Source organism: Haliotis rufescens, unplaced genomic scaffold (genome assembly GCF_023055435.1).
Source record: "Haliotis rufescens isolate VD_foot unplaced genomic scaffold, xgHalRufe1.0.p SCAF_14, whole genome shotgun sequence".
In the NCBI taxonomy this organism is placed as follows: Eukaryota; Metazoa; Mollusca; class Gastropoda; order Lepetellida; family Haliotidae; genus Haliotis; species Haliotis rufescens.
Genome location: NW_025963824.1, coordinates 36,687,544 through 36,697,274, shown reverse-complemented (window position 1 = coordinate 36,697,274; position 9,731 = coordinate 36,687,544). Strand labels below are relative to the sequence as shown.

Sequence of the window (9,731 nt, the reverse complement as noted above, 5' to 3'; positions counted from 1 at the left end):
GTGGGAGGAAAGCCCGAAGTGATGCAGTTTACCACTTCGGTGAAACCCACGAGCATGGGTATGGTGCTGACAAACCTAGAAACATAATTGGGGCGAACCACAATCATAGGTTCCAGGCATGCCCATGGGACGCAACTCTGCACGGTGAATCGCGGCGCCTTAGACGACTGCCCCCCCCCGTATATATACTTGTTCTCGTCGCTATGTGGATGAAATAATGCCGATGCCACGTTATATTTTAACTCACCCACTCACTATATCGAGGCTTTGTTTACAAGGCACTCCCACAGCACAGCGGGACGATTATAACAGCGTAGAAACTGTGCACACTGCAGAGATATCATTGTCCCTTACTGGTACGGATGTAAAGTGACTCTATCGATCGCAACCCGACAACGGCAGGCGCACTGTTTATTTATAGCGACGTAAGCAGTGTGACTGCCAGCACATACGGATATCTGACACTTCCTTCTCGTAAAGAGTTGTGCGCAGATATACAGTTCAGTTACAAGTACGACTGAGGATTTTGATGTTGCCGAGAGCCACAGGTAAATTAGAAACTTTTGATTTGTACTCTTGTAGATTAATGCAGAGTCTTAAGAACCCGTTGTATTGAATACCTGCTCTATGGTGTTGTGATATAGGATGTCGGTGTTGATACAATACAGTGACTACAAGGAACTGGATGTGACGATCCGGGTTAAAGGTCTTCGTAAGAGGCGACTAACGGGCACGGTTGTAAGGCTCGCTGACTTGGTTGATGCATGTCATCGTATCCCAACTGCGTGGATCGATGCTCATGATGTCAATCACTGGATTGTCTGGTCCACCCTCGATTATTTACAGACTGCCGTCATATAGCTGGAATGTTGCTGAGTGCGGCGTTAAACAACAAACAAACGAAACGAAACGAGACGTGACGACCAAATACAACAATATAGAGAATATTCACGATATCTTACCAAACATAATTTTGTATATTGTGGTGCGTTGTCCGTTAATCCGTGCGTTGTCCATATCCGAAATTACTATTACTAGTATGAAATCTGCATCAGGTTTATGAAGAAATTATGTGGCGCAGAAAAGTTTCTGTCAATACAGGTCTTTCACGCTTCATGCTAATACATGCAAAGCTTACTCACCATATATTATGGCAACTAGCATCTATGTATCCAGAACAGAGGTCAAGTTTAACATTTTGTGTTAGAGTTTCATCACGAAACAAAACTTCCAGGGACTGTTTATTGTGTAACAAGCATGCCTTTGATTATGATAATCACATCATATTACATTGTGAAACTCTACTACAGGAAAGAAATGATCTGTTTTCAACTTTTATTGATCTGCTTGATGTTGAAACCTATGTCCAGTTAGAATTACAAGATGAAGAAGATATGTTGTCATTTTTCTTTGGTGCTGATACTCAATTCTCACAATGTATTGATATAGTTACATGGGAATCTGTTATACTGATATGTTCTGCTTATGTACTTACACTAAAGCCTTACCTTGATTATGTCATCTGATTTAACCTTTTGTACTGTGTGAATGGCATAACAGTGGTACTACTGTCTTGTATATTGTATTGTATATATGTACAGGTAATATGAGTTTGTGTGAATACGTTTGATTAATTATGTATAATCTTCGGATTAACTTCTGGAGGAAATAAAGACTCTCTCTCTCTCTCTCTCTCTCTCTCTCTCTCTCTCTCTCTCTCTCTATCGTGGTGCGTTGTCCGTTAATCCGTGCGTTGTCCATATCCGAAATTACTTTATACTACTAGTAGTATGAAATCTGCGTCAGGTTTACAATACATACTGGTATTTTTCTGATATGAGAAAACAATCCAGTAAATTTCTGGCAAGTAACATATCCCTTCATTACATTACCCTTTTCGCGAACACCTGGTGTCATCACTGATTTTCGGCGACCCATCCAATTGTGTGTTACGGCTATTTTGCCTTTTAGGTCCAATGGATAATCGAGACTTATTCTCTCCATTGACTTTTTATTAGAGTTATTAAGTTATTAGAACCCATAGTATATACCTAAATAAATAAATTCATTTGCCTAAAAATCATACAAATATATATATGTATATAAGTGATACAAATGATTTGCAAAGATATTAAAAAAATAATGTTCACGAAAATACTGCAAAAAATAATGTTGATGAACAAAACGCATGAATTTTTTTGTCTACACATCCTGACTCAGTTTTTCCTTCTCCCAAATTTGTCGGCCCTTTAATGGTTATAGCTGAAGATTTCACAAACAATATAATATGTCTAATGTAATTCAAATTCTGTGGAGTTGACGTTTTATAAAATGAAGTTACAAACTTGTCTATGTTCTATGACACAGCATGTGATAGGAATTGTTGAATACTATTTAATTCTACTACATTGTTGGGTTGGGTTCCAATCAGGATTCGAACCTACAACATCAGAGTGAGGCACCTAACCTTCAGTACACAAATTCTGCAATCTAACCAACTTAGCCACCGATGCTTTAGGAGATTGGCTAACACTTTAAATATAACGCAACTGACATATGGTTTTGGCTATGTGTGGAATGAATACAATGTTTATTCTAATTCTCTTTGTAAGGATATGTACTTCCAAAATGGTGTACAACCAAATACATATTAATGTCAGTTTTTGCTAAAAAGTTCTATACTAGGAAACATGTCCATGCATTTGTGTCATGCAAAACTAGAAAAAAACTGGTTATAGACAGGCGGTTATTGCACTGCCACCTGTTTAAATATTGCATTGTCACACCTTGCATTGAACAGTCACATTTATAGGCAGGTCAAAGTGACATCTGTAGTCAGTCACGTGTTCAACTAAGCATTCGCCACAGCCCTGACAAGTTGTATTGATTGACAAGGCATAGTCTCCGTTGTCAGCGACAACCTGCCATGGCATTGCTGTTGTATATGTCCCTGTATTTGAACACGTCTTGCGAACATGCAAATGTATATTTTGGTTTAGTAGCGAAAAGACCATAGTCTTTATCCTCATATAATTTCATGTATATGTTTTTTTGGGGTTTCGATGATGTTTAAATATTTTTTTATTGAGCAGCTCATATATTTAATATTCATGAATTCTTCAACTTTCAATCTCTTGCAGCTGGTGAATGTATTACAGGTAATGTCACTGTGACCTTACTTGTGATAACGCTGGTTTCAAAGCCTTCTGTGTGTAGTCATGCGCTCTATCGTAGCAATCGCAGTCACATGTATGAATGTCTTAAAATTCACAGCAGGACATGATTGAATTACATTTATATGGAAGGAACGCTAGAAACTGCTGACTCGAGTTAGTCTGGGTGGTAGTTAACAAGTTTCAACCTTACACTGCTGTAAGTAGGTCACATATTTCAAAGCGCCCGGGCTTCGCTTCGCAATAAAGGAGAGATCAATGTTCAAGGTTGCCGTGACTCACCATGTCTAATGATAACATATTCTGATATAGGGACAGTAACTAATTTCTACTCCTTATTTTTTTCACCTTGACGAAATGAAACCTGATTATTTTATATAAATACATATATTCTGTTTGATCGAGGCGAAAATAAATATGACCATGATGTATTTACAGGTCTATATTGTATCTGAAGGAATTAACTGACGTGACACTACTATACTCACTGGCACACGTATCTATATTTTGCTGTTCATGAACTTCGTGGATATTTTTACCAAGAAAACAGCGTTGTCACTATCCTATTGGGCACATTAGAATTTTGTTAATTTGTATCGTAGTCAATATAAACTTAAACAAGAAGTCATTTGAAGCCATAAGAAGAGATGGGCACTAGGGTCGTTTTATGACGTAAGAAAAATGATTAAATGTGAAATTAATACACCATCTCTGGCCAAAATAACTCAGTCGTGATAAGTATATTTTAGATAAATTCAGTAGGTTTTCTGATACTATGCACTTTGTAAAGAACAAGGATCAAGGGTCATAACTGTATGCTCAAAATCTAAAAAAATGTAGCAAGAGAAGTAACTCTGGGAAAAATGAATTTATGGCACCAATTCGAACTGAGTCTGGATGGGTATCTGTAAGAAGCTTGCAAAGTTTCTTTGATGTAACTTCAGTAGTTTCTGAGAAAGCTTGTCCCCATTGCAGCCGCAAAGCACTAGGTAAAGTACCATGGATCAAGGGCCGTAACTGTGTAAAGAAATAATTTACGGCCCCAATTTCATTTCTCTAACTTAAATAGGTTTTGAGAAAATTTGTCCTATTCGAGAAGCGGGTAGAAGGACAGAAGGACGGACGGACGGACGAACTAAGTTCATTGTCTCGCGTCCCACTTCACATTTGTAATCGAATTAATTGGTTGCTTTTTCAAAGTATAACTGATTTGTTAAAATCACACACAACGTTCACTCTTACACCCGATTTAGAATAAAGCATTCCTGCATCAAAAGCATTCAACTGGTCTAACTGTCACTTCGCTGACATTCCTCGGGAGTGGTCTGTCCTTCTCGTTTCCAAACGAAAGTACAAGTTGTGCTACCGCAGTTATTGTCGTGTAGGTGATTCATGTTGTATGTTTCATACAGTTTGGGTGTGACAAGGGAGGTTCTCTGTGGGGCAGGATACGCTCACCTTTTCGCGAACATCTTGTATCCTTACTATAGGATAATGATTCATAAACATATGGGTTTGATACAGTCGGAATTGTGCAATGAATACGGCGTTCAGCAGATATTTCTTATGAATATGGAAAAGGTTTTGTCGCTTTTATTCAGTTTGGTTTGAGCTTGCTATTGGTTTCGCTATTCGGGAGACTGCTGACTGGTCTTCATTAACGTTGCATAGTTTATTTCTTTATTAGTTCCATGTCCCTCCAAGTGACGTGCTACCCACAGATCTATAAATCAGCAATGTTGCTTAGTAACACGAAGAACAAGCTGCTATCATGTTGAGTTGACGGCTTGGTTGTTTTCAAGTCATTGTTCACAATCGACCCGTGAAGATCCGGGTTAGAATAGCTCTTCAGCAACTCATGCTTGTCGAGTAACGGGATCGAGTAGTCAGGCTCGCTGAACTGGTTGATGCATGTTATCGTCTGGAATATTGATGAGTGCGGCGTTAATAACGACCAAACATTGTTCACAATCATAGCTCTATGCAAATCACTATGTTTACAGCATTGGGCATGGACTACTTGTGATGGCGCGATGCAGGATCAAAATCAGGAAATAGAAGACATCAACAGTTAGTAGCCATATCAGTGATATTATCACATTGTACACCCTATTTTAAGGTCTATTAAAGGGAATATCCTAATATTGAATGAAAAACACACATTGAAATATACCCTTTCGCCACGATAGTGTAAGCCAGATGTAGTCAAAAGTGCGTTGCAATTTGTTGTAAAGTGTGATATGATGATTGAGTAGGTTTCAGACTATGGATGGCAAAGGGTGTAGGTGGAATGGGACTATCTAGCGTCTTCTGGTGGTTATAGTGATATTCACCATGCTCATGTAAAAATGAAGATAATACAAAAATAGAAATAAAAATACTATACTTAATAGTGTAACGACTAATCTATCTATCTATCTATCTATCTATCTATCTATCTATCTATCTATCTATCTATCTATCTATCTATCTATCTATCTATCTATCTATCTATCTATCTATCCATCTATCTATCTATCTATCTATCTACATGTATCTATCTATCTACCGTTAAAACAAACTACCGTTATAACAAACTCAAAGGTACCACCAATTTTAGCTCGTAATAATCGTAATTCGTTTTTAGCAAATACTCAGCATTTATATTTTGGTCGGGACTAAAACATAAGTTCGTTATATCGGTCAGCTCGTTATAAGCTCGTGTATTTGGGTGTTCTACCGACACAATGAAGCGGTGAAGCTGTGAGTAATAGACTACGAGTCAAACAGTGTACAGTCAAAGATACCGTGTTAGGCATATATATCGATATCAAACAAAACATGGAAAAATAATTACAATTGATGACATGTTAGAAGATAGATACTATGTGTGTGTCTATTTCCGGGATTTTATCGAGTAAACGTCTGAGACCTGCATCACTTCGGGCTTTCCTCCCACATTAAGCTGACACGCCGCGATATAACTGTAATACTGTTAAAAGCGGCGTTAAACCCAACTCACTCACTCACTGAAATTCCTGTGTTGATGTATATAATTTCTGATAAGCCTCTGCTAACTGTTGCTCAATTTCAGAAACGTTTGCGGACCAAAAGTTGATAGTTCTCAGAATGGGCTCTGCTAATATACTTTCATTGTTTTCGTCGTACTTTATAAGTTGGGGTTTTAACGTCAGAAACCATTTCATACCTTTTTTACTCGATAAATAATCATGTAAGATTGATTCAATGTTAACCTGTTCATCAGCTAAAAACTGAAGGATGTCAACGCTGTTTACATCTGTGGGAGTCAGTGTTATAGTTGACACACTGCCCTCAAGAGCTGACCTCTGACCTCCCCCTATCTGGTTTCGCCTGACCGGTACCGCTCCCGACGTCTCACGCAGCTGTCACATTGATCCACTTGCTGGCTGTAAAACCGCTCAGGGAGAGTTCGCCGACAATTGAGACATTCCCGACCTCTTGTCGAGCATTGCTGACAGAAGAGCTTGCCGGATAATAAACACTTGGTGTGATCACACTAGTTTCCGGTAGCTACTCGAGCCGGTGGAGAATTATCAGGTGACAGTGGTTGTAAGCAGGGACGTTTCAGTTCGGGGCAAGTCTGTGTTGACTTCCGTTTAAGGTTACAGCGGTGATTTTCCAAGTTATCCCGTCTGGTGAATGAGTGTTTACAATCTTTACAGGCGATGTTTTCATTGCCGTGAACAGTACGAATATGTCTAAGCAAACTTTGACGCTGCTTAAACGACTTCTGGCAGATGTGACAAATGTTACCTATGGACAACACTGGTGTAGATACAGATTGTGCATTCACTCTGGATGTTAACAATTCAATTCGTTTGAGATTGACTTCTGGATCATCTGTACAATTGTTAACAGTGGCCCAAGTTTCCAACTCAGACAGTGTCTTCACACTGTTCAGAAAGTTTTGTTTCGATTTCATTCTACAAACAAAATAAAATAAAAAATACCTGTAGAAGTTCTTAAAATTAACAACAGACTTTCTACTTGATAAATGCAAAGTAAGTTCGATGTTGTGGTCTCGGTTGCAAATTATACCAGTAATGTATCATAAGGATAGACTTATATTTTGTTATCTCAACCAAAAAATACTTCATCTTCATTATTTAACAATATGACAGTGTCTAAGATATAGCTTTGAAAGCAAGGTGTATGTGCTTGAATGGCATTCAATTACCTTTGTAAACACAAACCGCGAACTGTACGTGAGTCAAGGCTAAAGATGATAGCGTACTGACAAACGTCCGTCTCGGTTGCTGGCAGACAACAATTTGAAATTTCAATGCCGTTTATAAAGGTTAGAAAAGGATGAGTTCATTGTGTGCAGATGATAAACGTTTCCATGCACACATATGACATTTTCCATTGCATACATGCGAGGGGTGATAGGTGTGGTCACTATACATCCTTAGACTGAACCCCTGGCGTGTTTTATGAATGAATCACCCCTACATCATAGACTCGACTGAAAGACCCCTGACATGTCTGAGCTTGTTTAAACACTCTTCAACGGATCACTACACAGCTCTTCTATAGGTCCAACAGACGGTGAACAGATGTAAGGGCAGCGTCCCGCATACCACACTGATGAGTCACCATATCAACAAAGCAGTTTCTCTGAGCATGAAAACACTATAGATACACATTATTACAATATTTCAACTACGCAGCAGTTTGTATGTAAACTATCGCATTTACTTGAGATATGCTAGTAGTTTTATGACAAGGCGTCTTCATAACATGAATGTGAATATTTAAAAAACAAAAACAGCTTACATAGCGTGTGTCCATCTCGCTAAAGGTGAATTAATGAATCCCACACTGTCTGACTACATTTCCCAAGAAAGAAAGTTTTAAAACATACAACATAAATTGTTCATATAACATACTACATCAACCTAAATAGATATGTACACCTTTCCCCATTTGAATGTATAACCGTTGGTCTATCTTAAGCCAGGGTTTTCCCAGATTGCAACACAACCTGAAATGTACTACGCTGGTAAGCTATTTTTAGCGTGACGTCATTCAGATACCTCCGTGCTTGGGGTCAATGGGTGCGAGCCTGGGGCAGAACGCCCAATGTTCTTTCATCAATTGTGATATTGAACGTGACACCAATGGGGAAGCTGGGGAGGAAACACTTGAATAAGTTGAGTTTGATCACATTTATACTGAGCCAAACATTTTCTCTCCAGAAAGTACAGAGGCCGAATATGAAAGTACAGCAACCAAGACAATCAAATCGGGACATTTGAACATAGATGAACAAATGAGCCATTTGATATTCAAAACTATAGAAGGGTCTGCTTGCTGTTAACCGTGGATTAGAGGGTACTCACAAAATTCCACCTGGACCAGGCGCGTCATCAATTTCTAGTTCTTCATCCACACTGTACAGTTGATTGCCAACATGTATACCAAAGGAGCTCGTAACACCACACGTATACTGTAAGTTTTAATAGGGTCCTGGCCATTCTGGGGGGGTATCCTGAAGGGTACCCTGGCTCCGATCAAAATCGTATCTCAGGGGATTGGCGTAAGAAGTCCATTACAAAGCGGAAGACTTTTTTTGGGTAGGCAAATGTGATGACATAACCTCGTCCATCAGATTGAATGAAACTTGATGCATCCCTCAGCATCTTTACCTTACGTGCGCCCCGTGAAGATCCGGGTTGGAATCTTGGTGGTGTTTGTGTTTACAAACATGTTTTAGAATCAGAATCTAAGCTTTCATTGTTATTGATCGCGAGAAAGCCAGCACTCTATCGCCAGGGTGCTCCTTGACAAGGCAGTCGAAGGTTGTATTCAAACGTCAACCTACAACCAGCAACGCCTTTTTGTCAATGTTGAATGTCGATAGCATGCAAAGTTCAAGTAGGAATGTACACGTTACTCGACTCGTGACCCGTGAAGATCCGGGGTAGAATAGGTCCTCAGCAAGCCATGCTTGCCTTAAAAAGCGACTACGCTTGTCATAAGAGGTGATTAACGGGATTGGGTTGTCAGGCTCGCTGACTTGGTTGATGCATGTAATCGATCCCAATTGCGTGGATCGATGTTCACGATGTAAATCACTGGATTGTCTGGTCCAGACTATTATTTACAGACCGCCGTCATATAGCTGGAATATTGCTGAGTGCGGCGTCAAACAACAAACCAAAACAAACAAAAAAACCACTCGCCTCGCTCGATGGATTGAAATACACTCGTTGTGATATGAATGGTATCCAACGTGGACTCGTTTAGTTATCTCCATGTCAGACCGTGTTGTGTTACACATGTTGGTCCTGGTAGCTTTGAAATCACGCCTGTGTTACAACATACACAAGATTTTGATTGACATGTTGAATATCGAATGCATATGTTACACTGCCTTTAAGCAGGTCACGACATGTACGTTAATCATTCGCGGTAGTTGTGTTGTCACGAGCGACCAATGTTCAGTGTTGTGTTGGCACGCCATCTAGAACATGTATATGCAGGTATAGGCACAGAAAATGTACCAAGTTTTTTTTTTTTTTAAAGCCGCACTCA

At 39.3% G+C, this 9,731-nt stretch overlaps 1 protein-coding gene and 1 pseudogene across 1 annotated transcript in view; one reads left to right on the top strand and one right to left on the bottom strand.

Annotated features, from left to right (window-relative positions):
* The first annotated feature begins 276 nt into the window (after nucleotides 1–276).
* LOC124113197 overlaps nucleotides 277–9,731 on the top strand; it is a 28,042-nt gene continuing 18,587 nt past the window's right edge. Inside the window, exon 1 of the mRNA XM_048395381.1 lies at nucleotides 277–548. The gene's annotated coding sequence lies outside the window, so the exon portion shown is untranslated. The remainder of the gene's footprint in view (nucleotides 549–9,731) is intronic.
* Nucleotides 6,179–7,985, bottom strand: LOC125379245 (annotated as a pseudogene).